Raw genomic sequence first — 15,980 nt, forward strand, 5'->3', positions numbered from 1 at the left:
GGCTTATTCTTAAATTGTAAAGGAAAGGTTTGAATATTTTTCTTCTGCATGTTATGATTATGGGGTGCATGTTAATTTAGAGTAAATGATTTAAGGAAAGAGATTTTTATTATATGTTGTTTCTTATGACCATAAGGGTTTAAAGAGCAACTAACTCAAGGAAAGGGAAGTGCAGGATTTGTATAAAATTTCATTGTATGTTATGTTAAACCAAACTAGAATAATTGGATTGATAATTTATAACTATTAGAGTGCATGTTTTGTTGTTAACTTGAATCTGAGTTGAATTATTGGTAAGTGTCAAAGTTATACTCCATGGCAATAGAGAAAGGCAAGTTATTTTTACTGTGGTAGAGTAGGTATAACCGGAAAAGTCCTGAGTAGAAATTCAAAAAGCTTGAATGTCTGTAAGAGTAAATTTCCATATTAAAGAGTTGATGTGAGGAAAAACTTAACTTCTATAGTCATCAATTATCTCATATTTAATAGGTATCCAAGAACCCCTAAGCTTATTGCCTGGTCGTTTTCCATTCCACCTGGATCGAAAGGGTTGTCCTAGGATAAAATGTGAAGTTGGGTAGAGAATTAAAAACATGCAGTGCTAGAAATGCCAGGGAATTGGAGAGAAATTACTTGGAGATTAGAGACGAAGAAAATCAAAGTCAGGACAGAGTCACCATGCATAAGATACCAAGATTCATTTCGTTACAGGGGATTCCCTTGAATGCAGAACTTGTCGCATGGTGGGTGAAAAATAGTAAAGCACACGTGAATACACATCGCTGGTTTCTAGAGTTCCTAAAAGTGCACCTAACTAGAGGATATGTACATTTAAATTCAACTATATCAATCCAACAATAACTAAAATAATTACTCTAGCGATAAGCTAGGAAACCTACAACATTGTAAACTGTAAATAATTCTAACAAGAAAAGAAAGAGAAACTAATCTGTTATGCAGAGAAGAAAATAATTTAAGTGAATATGTAAGCACAGGAGACCATTAATATGATGAATGTATAAACAACAAAATATAACTGTGTGTATTATCATCACTGTGTTTTTACCCAAACCATAGGAAACTGCAAATAGAAAATTATTCTTGCCACAGCGAAACTGTAAATAGAAAATTATTCTTGCCACAACAAGTTTTTCTAGTATAATTATTGAACTCTATAGGACTCTTTATTTTACTAAAAACAAGAATTGAAATACTGTATGAGAACTTCTATCCCACAACAAACCATAACTAGATGAAACTAGAGAAACCCAGAAAGAGAATAACTTTATAAAATTTTCTTCAAATATTCAATTACAATCGTACCAGAGACAAGGAGCAGTAGATCCTTAAAAAAAGACAAACAACCATAGATTTATATCTTATACCCAACATAAAAACCCATAACAAACAACAACGAAATTACAGAAAAGTATAAATTACTTATCAAAGTTCAAATTATATAGTCCAACCAACACTATGAGCGAGTGAGGCTTCTGTAATATATAATTTTGGCAAGGGAAAAACCCCTTCTTAATGCAGTCCCTTCAAATAGGAGAAATAGGAATAAAATTTAGCAAAATCAAACTCAACCACCACTGTAATCATAGATATAGGTCTTCAGGAGACCAGAAAAAGGACATCGCATCAAGGGAGCTAAGGCATTATGAATAAAACCAAACAAGCATCAAATACTACGGAAGAAAACCACGTAGAGTGTACCCACCTCGAGCAAAAACAACAGGTGCGTGAGAACCCAGGTTGCGATACTGACCATAAAGGAAAAACAAATGATAAGCTCAAACGTTTACCTGTCAAAATCAAAAGGGACAATAAAAAGGGATTAGAGATATTCCAAACAAGAACAAGGCCTCTAATACATAGAAAACCACACAAAACAAAATAAATCCTTTTACCTACGAGCTAATATAGCGATGCCTTTGCTCATTGGGAAACCTGCCATGGGAAAGGAAACCCAAAGAGAAGAAAATCAAAGGGGAATCCTAAGAACCAAATTCAGGGTCTAAATTGTAACTGTGCCAAGTAATTTTGAGTAATCCAGTGTTACCTGGGTGTGTGAGTCACTACCTAACTCTAGGACGTCAAGAACGTTACTAGGCACAACATTGTATAAGAGGGTAAAACCTAGAACCTATGAAAAGAAGTCGTCCCCAACTCAACAACTTAGAAGAACATGGCTCGCAATGGAAAAAGTAGGGGTTCTTGCATAAATGTGATACCTGTGCAGTAAGCAAGGTAATCCATTGAAGGAGGGCCATACATATCCTCTTCTCAGGGTAGCCCGCAACACATTGAAATGGAGAGACCCATATTAAGATTTGCAAATTATAATTTGACATGAAATCAAACCCGAATTTATATAGATGTAGCATACCAGCAGTAACCCAATACCTGGATGGCTGTGTACTGAGAGAATACACATCAAATAAGCTAGGAAATGCAGCAAATGTCACCTTCATAGCCTTGCAGGAGCCAGGTATCCATGGCATGACTCTCGTCGCAACATCAAGACAATCAAAACCCAGCAGGCAAAGTATAAACTCAAAATGGTTTAGGGTACTATCACATAGCCAAGAGGACCGTTGATTTAGGAGGAGGACTTTGGCACCGTTGATCTGTGACAGCTTCGAGAAGGGGAAAAAGTTAGAAGAGGTGCATGATAAGCACGTGAAGACTATGAGTTAGAAAGGGTTAAGTGGTAGAGAAAAAGGTACGCACCAGTGAGATGAAGGGAGGAATTAATACATTAGAGCAAGGTGTAATGGGGATAAGTACAAACCTTAGCATATGTGCCAATGAGATGAAGGGAAGAATTAAAAACATTTAAGCAAGGTGTATAGATATATGTACATACCTTAGCTCCATTCATTATATGGTTGGGAAACATATGAGTGTAAACTGCCTTAGTGCCATTCATTATTTCACTTGGAAACATAGGAGTCGTAGTTTAAAGGTATGGTTAGAACATCTAATACCTACCATTTTTTACAAGATAACCATATAAACCATTTTATGCTATAGATCGAAAGGTCAATATGGAAAGAGAACATAGCATTAGAATGTGTGGTCACCTTTAGTCATCAAATGGTACTTAGACAAAAGGTAAATATTCGTTAAGTATAATGCAAAAGGGATTATAAAAAAAAATTGCTTTACTCATCACACTATTATATTTCAAGTTATGTACAGAAACTAAATAAGGAGGTGTGACATCCTCTCATCTCTCTTTGTAGCTCACACGTGTGTTTTTGGGAAATTTTTCTAAGCAACGTATTCTAGGCAGGTCAAATTTTTGGGCAAACTGGGAGGCTGCATTTCTAGGAGATTTAATTTCGACCTGTGGCAGATCAGATCCGGCCACGTTGTAGGGAATATTGGAGGCTTGAATTGAGGTTTGAATACCGATTTTACCATAATATTTGTTAGTTAGTTTGACTTCATAGTTGACTAGCAACATTAGGTATATCTCTTTTTAAACTGAAGAATTTCTCTAAGAAAAAGGTTGTTTGGATTTTCCCCTAAGTAGGTTTTCTCAACATAAATATTGTGTTATCTTTATGCGTTGTGATCTATACTATTACTATGGTTTTATGGTTGAATTTTTGAAACGTATTTACTTAATGATAAACTAGAATTCTTGAACAAATATATATATCATTAGAAGTAAAAATATTTTTCTTGTATCTATTGCACTTGAAAACTCAACAAAAGCCATGAATTTGTTGTTTTTGTGATGGAAAGGAAGTATTCTACTTCCTCTATTACACCAACCTTTAGAGGCTCCAACCACTTTCTTGTTTTGCAAGCTACAACTTGTTGCGAAGCTCCCACTCCCTCTTTTACATTACTTCCTGCAGGCAACAACATACATGAGGCTCCTACCTCAATTTGATCTACAAGATACAACTTGCTTGGAATCTCCTGCTTCCACTTCAATATGCTCCATCCTACTCATTTTTAAGCTACCACATGAAAGGAGACCATAATCCCTTGATACATAAAAGAAATGAATTTTTGGTTTACCTGGTATTTAACTGTTCATACCTCCATCTCTTTGTCTTTGCCTTCTCTAGCTTCACATCATCTCTTCTTCTTCTTTCAGTTGGGTAGCTTTCTAACAATGTCTCACAAAAAATCTTTCAACTCATAAGCTTACCAACCATTTTTTCCTTCCAAAATCACATCTTTTATAAAGATAGCTTGTTGGATGTTAGTATTCAATGTAGAAATATGAAGTGAAAAGTTTTCCTCTTTGCATTCTAGAACCATCTCTTTGTTTCCAAACCCTTTCAACTTTTGAATATTAAAGAACATAAAATGAATTTTAAACAACATGCGTTAACATAAGACAACTTTAATGGTGACTAAAGTCGAAGACCTCTTACATCCTCTTGCATCACAACATTTTTGTGTACTTTTGCAATACCTTTATTTATAACACCTGAACCAAGCACTCCAATCACCAAGCATCTCCAAGGCTAAAAAAAAATTGGGTTGAATTTACATCACCATATATGAGTAAGCATTCATGATAAATAACATACCTCTGACAAACTTTCCATGATCATCAACTTTACATAGAGACAACAATACATACTCAACTTTAAGACACACTAGCTTGCAACAATACATGAAACTTCCAGCAACGCAATATATGCAAGCACATTGGTAGTCATACCTCTAACAAACAGCATACATCAAAAGCCTATGCAACATACCTTGCTACTATGCAACATACCTTGCTTTGAACATTAGACCATGTTCAATTGTGACTTAAATCAACATAAAAAAAAAAACCTTCAACAAGCATACTTTCAAAACACTTTGCCATCAATAACAACTTTTCCACAAATTTTTCATCTTTACCATTTACCATTTATTTCATTAACATCACTAATAAACCTACTAAACAAAATAAAGTGAAGATTAACCCGCTAATATTTCATGCACATCACTTAGTTATGATATTATAAATTGAAAATCACCCCACCATTATTTAAAATACAATACAACATTTTCAACCCTCCATACCTTATAAATGTGTAGTTTTAGACTTTTAATGGAAATTGCTAAATAACTTTATCTACGGAACAATGGTTGCAAGATTTTAATTAAAAAATTATTATTAATATGAAATACATACGGTAAAAAGTGAAAGAGTTACCTATATTGAGATAAATAGGTTATATGACAACATTTGATACCTCAAAACACCAAAGATAACTTGTGTGAATAAGTATGAACTTATGTCTAGATTAGTTTGTGTATTTCCATTATTTTGTTTTCATATTTTTACACAAATGAAGAATAAATCATTTAATATTTACTTCAATAATATTTTATATGTATGAGAAAAATGGAAAACTGGAATATTAAGTATTGAGGTTTGCAATAAGTATAAAACTTAGATGGCTAAATTTTAAGGTGTATTTTATTAATCTATTAAACTAATCAAATATTATATATGCAAAAATAAATGTGAAGAATGTGAGGGTAAGGAGTATTTTTATTATAAAGTTCAAAGAAAAAAAAAATCCAATTATTTTTTTTTATTTTTTTAATTAAATATTATTTTATTTAATATTAATGGAAGATGTAATTATAAATTTTTCATTATAATAATAATTTTATATTAAGTTAAAATATAACTTAGTATATTGTGTTTATTATTTAATTAGATATTATTTTATTTAATATTAATGGATGATGTAATTATAAATTTTTTCATTATAATAAGAATTTTATATTAAGTTAAATTTATTTTTTTAATTAAATATTATTTTATTTAATATTAATGGAAGATGTAATTATAAATTTTTCATTATAATAATAATTTTATATTAAGTTAAAATATAACTTAGTATATTGTGTTTATTATTTAATTATATATTATTTTATTTAATATTAATGGATGATGTAATTATAAATTTTTTCATTATAATAAGAATTTTATATTAAGTTAAAATATAGCTTAACTATATTGAAGTTCTAGCTTGAGTATATTGAAATTAATATTGAGAAAAGTTTTTAATGATTATAAATAAATATATATATATATATATATATATATATATATATATATATATTTCTAACAAAAGAAGGGGTGATTTAATACTAGATCTTTTGAGACTTGAACATACTACTTCTTGAGAATAAGAGCAGATTCTTACAAATTGCTTGCACAAGATGGTACAAAAACAAAACATTTCTAAGATTTAATTGAAATCGACTCCCACTAGAACCATGGGAGGCTAAACAATGATGGGCCATAGATTTTTAGGATTTTTTTTCTTTGATCTTTTCTATTCCTTGTTAATGGAGGAGAAGATGGTTGGTTTATTTTTAGAAAATCTGAGTAGGAATGAGAAGAAGAGGATAGATTTTCTTCCTTCTCTTCCTCTAAATTGGCCTCTTCTTCCTTCTTATCTGAAGGAGGGGTTTTGTCAATATTCCTAGAAGTGTATTCTTTTCCTCAATGGATGAATGATGTTCTCTGATGGCACTTGATTTGGATATGGTTGATCTTCTTCAACTTCTGCTTTTGAGGACTTCAAAGCTTCATATCTATTATTGGAGGGAGAATGTTGATGACATTCAGGCCTATAGGAATGAGACTTCATAGATAGATGATTCTTGTGCTTCCTTGAAACTAGTTTCAATGCTCCTTGCTCATCATTACTTTAAGAAGATGGTAAAGGGATAGGATGAGACTAAGAAGCTGGAGTTCTTGCAAAGTACCATACTCATGGAAAAAATTCATTTAAGAGGAATTTGCTCATAATCTAGAGCCTGAAGGTGGGACCAATCTGGAAGTCAAGTTGAATCGCCTTGATGATTCGTTTTGTAAAATCCATTTCAACACAAATTTTGGCACATGAAAAGTTATTGTCCTCGCCTTGAGAACTAGTAAAATAGCTGCCTAGTTTGTTACCTATGGCCTTAAAAAAAAAATCATCGTAGCAAATAAGGGGAAGATATGGCATTCTAATCTTGAAAGACATAGAAGAGATTTCCATGGTAGGATTAAAATCTAGAGTCTAATGTGTGAAAACTATTCCCTTAGAGCCCATGAAATATGGCCTAGATTATATCCTTATTCTCTTTGATTTGAAAAACAAAACCAAAATAATCACTTCCACAATCTAAAGTATTAATGAGCTCATTATCTTCCCAATTATTAGATATCCATTCTAAAACAAAGCTATAACTATGCCAAAGTATGGTGAACTTACCAATCAACCCTTGTTCCTTAAGGGTATTAACGCTCTTCTTCATAGAGGCAATGAACACCAAATCAAGAGAATGAATTGTTTCTTCCCTTTTTACAAATCTACTATAAGGAAAAGAGTCATGACCATCTACATAAGGCTTGGAAAGGCCACCCATTTTACAAGTAATGAACTCAAAAAAACCAACTAAGAGAATATATCAACCAATTGAATAACAAGTTGGGGCAGCAAAAACCCAACTTTGAAACCCAAATCAAGAACATAAACTTACGATCAATCATAAAGACCTCTATATATAGTCACTACAAACTACAAATTTGCAAAAAATTGCCACGTAAATATGCAAATGGTAGAAAAAGTGGTAATGACTAGATAAACCTAACTACTCGCACTCACAACCACTTCAATTTCTCCATTTTTAACCTTTTTATAAACTCTTTAAATTTAATAACAATTTATAATTATAATTTTTTAAACCTAAAATTGTCAAATTAATCTTTGTAAATATAAATTCAAGCACATTAAAAAAAATATGGGACCATCATAAATTTTTGAGAGGCTTTGAGGATGAACTTGAAATTTTAATACTTATTTATGGTATTACTCTCATCACTTTTATATATAATATTTTTATAAGATAATGAATTTAAATTTATTTTAAAAATAAAATTAATATTTTATATTTTAATATTAAATAATTTTAAATAAATTTTAATTATATTTATTAAAAAAAATAAAAACAAGTTGGAAAAATTTATGTCTATCATTTTGGATATGAAACCTTTGAACATAAGATTCATATTAATATTTTTATTAATAGTTAATTCTTTTCAATTTGCATGTTTTAATACCATATTACTTAGATTAAGGGTAAAATTTCCCTCGCTTAATAGATAAGTTATCTTTCTTAGCGATGTCTTTTGGGTCTTTTTATTATTAAGTTACCTTCTAACAAACATTCAATAACGATTTAATATTTTTAATTTTTTTTTAGAATATTTTTTTATATTTTTTTCATGTCAACATGAAAAAATCAACCCAAATTAATATATACATAATACAAGACTCAACAAACACAACAGAAAGAGTTAGTACACTAAATAAGAAAAGGGACCACAAATTTTTATAACCAGCATGTTGTCATTGTTGATAAGCATATATAACCATCATTATGTTATTGCAATTATATTATTTGAATGAATTCTTTGCATTAAAATTCATTGGTTTCTTTTTGTAAATGAAGTATATATAGGTATATTCTAAATCCTAGTTCCATAAATTATCGCGTAAGACTATGTTATTTTCTACTCAAGACTAACCATATTTTTATAGACTCTTTCTTATTTAATTTAATATCTATTTTTACAAATTTGATTTCAATTTAAAATGTTTACCTTTCATAGATGTTAATTCTCATAAATAAAATATAATATTGGTTCTTTTTCACAATTTTGATATCTCATTCCCAAATTTTAATCAATATCGAGAATTTTAAATTGGATAAAATTTCACTAATTTTTCAATCATTCAATCATGACACATGCCACCAAGATTTTAACATATTATACATTTTCCCCTTTCAAATTCTAACATTAACATGGTCAAATAACTTAATACATCCTTTAGATTCATACACCCCATAGTTAGAAACAACATACTTGATGTATACATTGCTATATAGTCAAGAACAACATACTTGATGTATACATTGCTATATAGTTAGGAACAACATACTTGATGTATACATTGCTATATAGTTAGGAACAACATACTTGATGTATACATTGCTATATACTCTGTCAATTTGTGCACTAGTAGATGCCCGACACTAACACTAAATGGATAAGTTATCAAAATATTGCATAAAAATCTTGGTAGACTCAAAGCTATATGGGAAAATTGTTTGTTAAAGAGGCACATTTTGAAAACCTCAATTTAATACACCATGGACGACGTGAGCTTATGTATAGGGTTGCCTTATATATGATATAATCAAAGTTACACTATGCACAATTTAATAAACAAAGAGTCAATATATTGTCAAACACGAACAAATTGACATATTGTTGTAACATTTGTAAATTTTATTATAATATTGAATTGCAAAAATAATATAATTATACATTTTTTTCATATTCAAATTTATAAAAACACAAATTAAATTATTAAATTTGAAGATAATTTTCTTACTCAGATAATTTTCTTACTCCATTTAGTATCTATTCATCTTTTATCATTTTTATTTTTTATCTCAGTGTAATTGCATGAACACGCCTTCATTTATGAATTATATTTGCATATTTTATTTATATCTCATAATGAAAACACCTTTAAACTTCTCTTATGGGTTTCTTTTGTTTTATTTGACATACTATTGTGTCTAATGAAGTAAAGTGGTTTCTTTTCCCTTTCTTTTCCCCTTCCCTAGAAAAACGAAATTCACGAGTGTATATATTCATTACATATATTAATTTAAAATTTCGAAAATAATTACTTTAATATAAATTAATAATAAATTGATGTATATATTTTTAATATAAAAATTATATATATTTTTATTTTTTGGGTTGATTAATATAAAAAAATATTTTTTAAAGTTAATTTGCAGTGAAAGTATCAAATGATTACATGTGAGATACCATTCCTATGGTTTCTGGCTTGTCACACTATAAACTAGGCCATAAATAAAAGATTAGAGAGTTTAGGGAAACATAATTTATTCATAAATAACAATCTAAAACTTGAAGGTTTACAAACATAATGTCGCCCCACTATGGGGAAATAAATAGCAAAAAACAAAATGTGCATCATTTGAATTCCGCGGTGTGAGACAATAGGCTAGAAAACTAGACAAAAACTCTAAAAAAAAATTCTCAACAACTTTGGTGGGTAAGTATGAAACCCAATGGACAAAAACCATGAAACATAAGGAACCTAGGCATCGGGAAGTCAATGAGGTGTTGAGGTTGATGAACTATTCCTTTACCTTGTATGACAATGGAATTGGAGAGTTGGGTGGAGATCCCATCTCTCGCCTGGTAATCCATCCTTACATGTCCAACATGAGATCCCTAAGCTCGTTGAATCGATGCATGAGGTTTACTTGAGTTTGTCTTGTGTCCACAATGATATTTCCAAACAACAACTTGACATGCCAATATAGGTAAACTATATGAAGATACTAATTTTTATGACCACAATAGTTGCCAATGTTAGGAACTTAGGGGGCAATACCTGCCATAACCTTTAAGTCCAAGGTCACCTATCTTCACTACTAAATTTCTACCTCTACCAATTGAATTCCCTCTTGTATATTCAAAGGGTTATGCTCATTAAAGCTGCAAGCTAAAGACTCAACATGAAATCTAGTTCTAAAACCACCTGAATCCCTTGGGCCTCCTCGTTTGTGACTGTAGAAAGGGTGTTGGCATGTCATGGCTGCCGAAAGTAGTATGAATTCACTAAGGCTTGGTTGGAGCAAGGAGAGGAGTTACATAAGCATGTGGTGAAATAATTTAACTAGAAGCTCATGACTGGAGGGCTACACCGACAATGAACTTGGGGAAAGTCCTTTGCTATTATAAAAATCCGACATGGGTGGAGGGAAAGCCAGAGGGGTTGGGGAGGACCCCCATACAGGGGCAACCTTGCAATAGTCAAAAGTCATGGTAGATGAAGGGAGCATAAAAAGTAGGTGTTGGAGGAACGAAAGGAGGGTGAACATATTACCTAATAGAAGGAGCATGGTGTAGTTTGTAGACCACACAATAGAGTCAAGCATTAAGACGTGTTAGGGATGCTCTACCACCCTCCTTGGGAGGTGAGATCCCATAAATGAACCTTGATAATGTGGCGTGCAAGGATGATGTGCAATAGGAGGGTATGTCATATCGTATCCTTCCCTCATTACAACGACAATAACACCCCATCAAGGCTTTATTATAATCATTTTAAATTCAAATAATTAAAATATTATGTCACATGAGGGATCATTGAGAATATGGATATGAGTATTTCGATTGGCTAAATTTTTTCGCCAAATTTATAAAACATGTCAAATTTAAAATAATAATATCATACATTAAAGAAGTATAAAAATATATTAAGTTATATTACAATTAGATACAATTTAAATATTATTCTGAATAATTTGAAAGTCATTCCAAAACAACTTGTAATGTTTGTTAGAATTGTTATATAGTATTTATATTATAATATATTAGACTTTACCTGTGTTAATATATTAAATTTTATTTCAATATTAATATGTATATTAAAATGTTTAAAATTAAAATCTTATTAATTTGTACCAGTAATTATATAAATATATAAAATATGTAATAAATGTTTATGTAGAAATATAAAACTAAATACTTATATAAAATTTTAAGTAAATAAATTTAGAAATATTTGTAATTTTCTTTTTCAACGAAACAGTTATGGGACTAGCCTAAAACTCATTTATATGACATTTTTCACAATTTTCACCAAGTAAACCATGTCTCCAAATATTTGAACCACCACAGCTAGAAACACAATATGTGCCTCTACCACTTGAGTTCAACTCCTTTGAGTTGTAAATTTAAATTTCAGTGATTCAAATCATAGTTATATTAGATTGAAAAAAAAAAAACTAAATAATACTATTTTAATAATATAAAAATCAATAATATAATAAGTTGATAATAACAATATAGTAAAAAATCAATTATTAGACTTTCATGTTTAATTACTATACCAAAACAAACATAAATATATTAAAAAAAATTCATATCCACAAATAAGATCTTTATTTAAATAATTTCCAATCAATATTATTAAATGTTCTTTATAGAAATATTTGATTGGTTGAAAATCATGTAACTTTAATCATTATATTATAATAATATTTTAAATAAAAGTAATAAAAATATTTATAATAAATTAAGTTTTAATAAAGAAATTGAATAAATATATCATAAATAAAAAATTTATTTAAATTTTTTATATCATAACTTTCAAGTTGAATATCCCGAAAAGCTTTGAAGTTTTCAAAATTATTTTGAGTCAACTGAGACATTTAGTTCCATTCCTGAGCTTCCAAACATGTGGAAAGAAAATGTCGTGACAATACAACTCTATTAAAATAAAAATAAAACATAAATATATTAATTGTGATTAAATGTTTTATCCGTCTTCCTAATACATAAGAATTCCAGACCTAAGAACATTTCATAAAAATAAAAAGCTTATCATTAACAAATTATTTTAGACAAAACTTTAAACAAAATATTTAAAATAAAACTTCTGATATAATAATATGAGTTAACCCACACATTTAGGGAAGAATACCCAGAATAAACATTCTCACTCTTAATTAACAACATCAAATAATTTGTTATTATTCACAATTTTTGGTTAATAATAAATGTAATAGTTTAACTATAACCGAAATAGTTTATTGAAAGGTAATATAAAACTTCCTCTAAAATATAAAATAGAACAAATAATGTGAGTGTGTAATGCAGTGGTAAGATTTCCTCTAAACATTTGAGAGGATGCATTAGTTAACTCGTACTATGTATGAATGATAAATTTTTTTATCTATCAATTTTTTTACAATTTATTATTTTATAATATATAAGTATAATTATATTAATAAATATAGTTGATAGATGTATATCAACCATATTTATTATTATTTATTTATTAATATTAATAATTTTATTATTTTTATTATTTATTATTAATTAACTAATTAGTAATTAATATTAATATAAATATAAATAATTTATAATTATAATATTAATAAATATTGGTCATTAATTGTCTATTTAGGGTAGTTCAAATGGCTATAGTTGGAATGAAGTTTCATTGAACCAGAGATCTTGGGTTCGAATGTTGTCAGGGAAAATTTTAAGAACCCCCCTAAATTTATAAATATAATAAATGGGCGAATCTCCATGGTATATAGGAAAAATGGAAGGTGATTTTATCAATAATATAATATGTATATATAATTTTTTTGCGAATCTCTCACCAGGCATGGCGAATATTTTACTCAATTATAAAATCTTGTAAGATCTTGGCGAGTCTTTCACTAAATAATAAAACTTTGTAAAGTCCTAGTGAATCTTAGCATAGGCTACATGCTGGTTTAATTCCCCCATTTAAATAGGCTACATTCCAGGTGAATACCATGTGCCATTTTGGTGAATACCATGGGTCAATACCATGTGCCATTTTTATTTTTATTAATTCTAATATTAGGGTTAATAATGGTTTTTTGCATGGTATTAGTAACAATCTAGTCCATGGTATTTGTCCCATAGTATTTTGGCCATAGGTTTCACCTAAATATAACCCATTTTTTTAGTGTTCGTAAATATAAGGTGACTTATGGAGTAAATATAAAAAAATGTTTTATTTGTTTACCATACCTCTCGTTTATTTATATTTTTATTAATTTACCATACCTCTTTTACAAATATGGTATTTGGCCCATAGGATTCACTTAAATAAAACCTCTTTCTTGAGCCTTCATAAATAGAACGAGGGTTATGGACTAAATATAAAAAGTGGTTTTATTTATTTACGATATGTCTAGTTTATTTATATTTTTATTTATTTACCATACCTTTTGAGTAAGTATAAAAAACGTTTTATTTATTTACCATACCTCCACTTTACTTATATTTTTATTTGTTTACACCCTTACATGTATATAAGGTGACTTATGGAGTAAATATAAAAAATGTTTTATTTATTTACCATACCTCTCATTTATTTATATTTTTATTAATTTACCATACCTCTTTTATAAATATGGTATTTGGCCCATAGGATTCACTTAAATAAAACCTATTCTTGAAAATGGGCGAATGGATTCACTTAAATAAAACCTATTCTTGAAAATGGGCGAATGGAAGGTTGTAAGTCCTAATTTCAAGGGCTAAATTTACCTTTTTTACCCTCTCCCTTAAAATAAGGTGGGCTATTTGAGGTGATTTGTAAAAATGTACTATGATACAAAATATTCGCCCACTAAAAATTTAAAACCCCTTAATTTCGCCAAAGGGCAAACATTCGCCCCTAAAATTATCCTTGAATGTTGTGCTACCCTCCCCCATAGCGGGGTGAATAATGGACATGTAAACTCGAAAATCGAAGAGTCCTACCAAGCTTACAAAAAAAAAATATTGGTTATTAATTAATTAATTATTAATAATTAATAATTACTAAATATTAATTATTAATTATTAATCATCAATAATTAATAATTAATAATTATAGATACTTATTAATAGATATAGTTATTGTGCACAAAGAGATAAATATTATAAATCAAATGGATTGATACTATAAACTAAAGATATTAATATTCTAAACCCAAGAGATTTAAATTAAACCCTAGGGTTAATATTGGAAATCGTATGAATAATAATATACCCTAAGACTCTGAACCTTTAGATTTATAAACCCAAGGGATTAATATCATAAGTGTAAGGGACTTATAAATCCAAGGGATTAATATTAGACCCTAGGATTAATATGAAACCCTAAGATTAATATTATAAACCTTGGGATTAATATTGTAAACCCAAGAGATTAATACTATAAATCTAAGGAATTAATAAACCTAAAGGACTAATATTATAAACTCAATGGATTATAAACTGAGGGGAATAATTTTAAAACCAAGGGATAAATATTATAAACTCAAGGGATTGATAAACCCAAGGGGTTAATATTCAACACTAAGATTAATATTATAAAACTGTAATAATATAAATTATAAACCCAATATTATAAACCAAATATTAATAGACCCTAATATTATACACCTTGTATTAAACCAAGCTTTGTAATGTAACAATGCAACATTGAATAAATTACAATGTAATGTAACATTATGACAATGATTGTTAGATTGATTTTCATATTGAGACAATGTTTGTCACAATGTGATGTTTGATACATTTTTGTACCATTCCAATGTTACAATATTAAACCCTTGATATTATAAACCCAAGGGACTAATAAACCTTGGGGATGAATACTAAAAACCACGGGATTATAAACCAAAGCGAATAATATTAAACCCAAGGGATATAAATGCTAAGATAAATATTATAAACCCTAAAATTAACATTAAATCCTAAGATTAATATCATGAATCCAAGGGATTATAAACCCAAGGGAATAACATTAAACCCTAGGATGAATATTAAAACCTAGGAATATAAACCCTAAAATCATAATACCCATTAATATTGTAAACTCTAGGCTTAATATTAAACCCTAGGAATATAAACTCTATGATAAATATTATAAATCGAAGGAATTTATATTATAAACCTTATCAATAATATTATACCCTAGGAATAAGAACCCTTAGATTAATAAACCCAAGGGATTGATATTATAAATGCAATGCACTAATAAATGCAAGGATTAATACTAAAAACCCAAAAAACAAAAGGATTAATATTGTTAACCTAGGATATATAAACCCTAGGATAAATATTATAAAACCTAAAACAAACATGGTTGACCATGGTTGATTTTTATATTGAGACATTCTTTGTCACAATGTGACTTTGGACCATGATTAACAATGGATAACCATGGTTGTCACAATGTGACGTTGGACCATGAGATAATTTTTGTCACAATGTGACCATGGTTATTGACGATCATTAACCGTGATTGATCATGGTTGAATATGATTGATTTTCATATCGAGACAATCTT

At 29.1% G+C, this 15,980-nt stretch overlaps 1 long non-coding RNA gene across 1 annotated transcript; it reads right to left on the reverse strand.

Annotated features, from left to right (window-relative positions):
* Positions 1-1,470: 1,470 nt before the first annotated feature.
* Positions 1,471-2,527, reverse strand: LOC149265355 (uncharacterized). The gene is made up of 4 exons (XR_016251110.1): positions 2,410-2,527; positions 2,238-2,285; positions 1,914-1,953; positions 1,471-1,808 (listed from the first exon to the last, which is right to left on the reverse strand). It is a non-coding gene; the product is annotated as an uncharacterized LOC149265355 (long non-coding RNA).
* Between the last annotated feature and the right edge of the window lie 13,453 nt (positions 2,528-15,980).

This window comes from Pinus tabuliformis, chromosome 6 (assembly GCF_031772625.1).
Source record: "Pinus tabuliformis cultivar Carrire ecotype Pingquan chromosome 6, CPIR1, whole genome shotgun sequence".
Classification (NCBI taxonomy): domain Eukaryota; kingdom Viridiplantae; phylum Streptophyta; class Pinopsida; order Pinales; family Pinaceae; genus Pinus; species Pinus tabuliformis.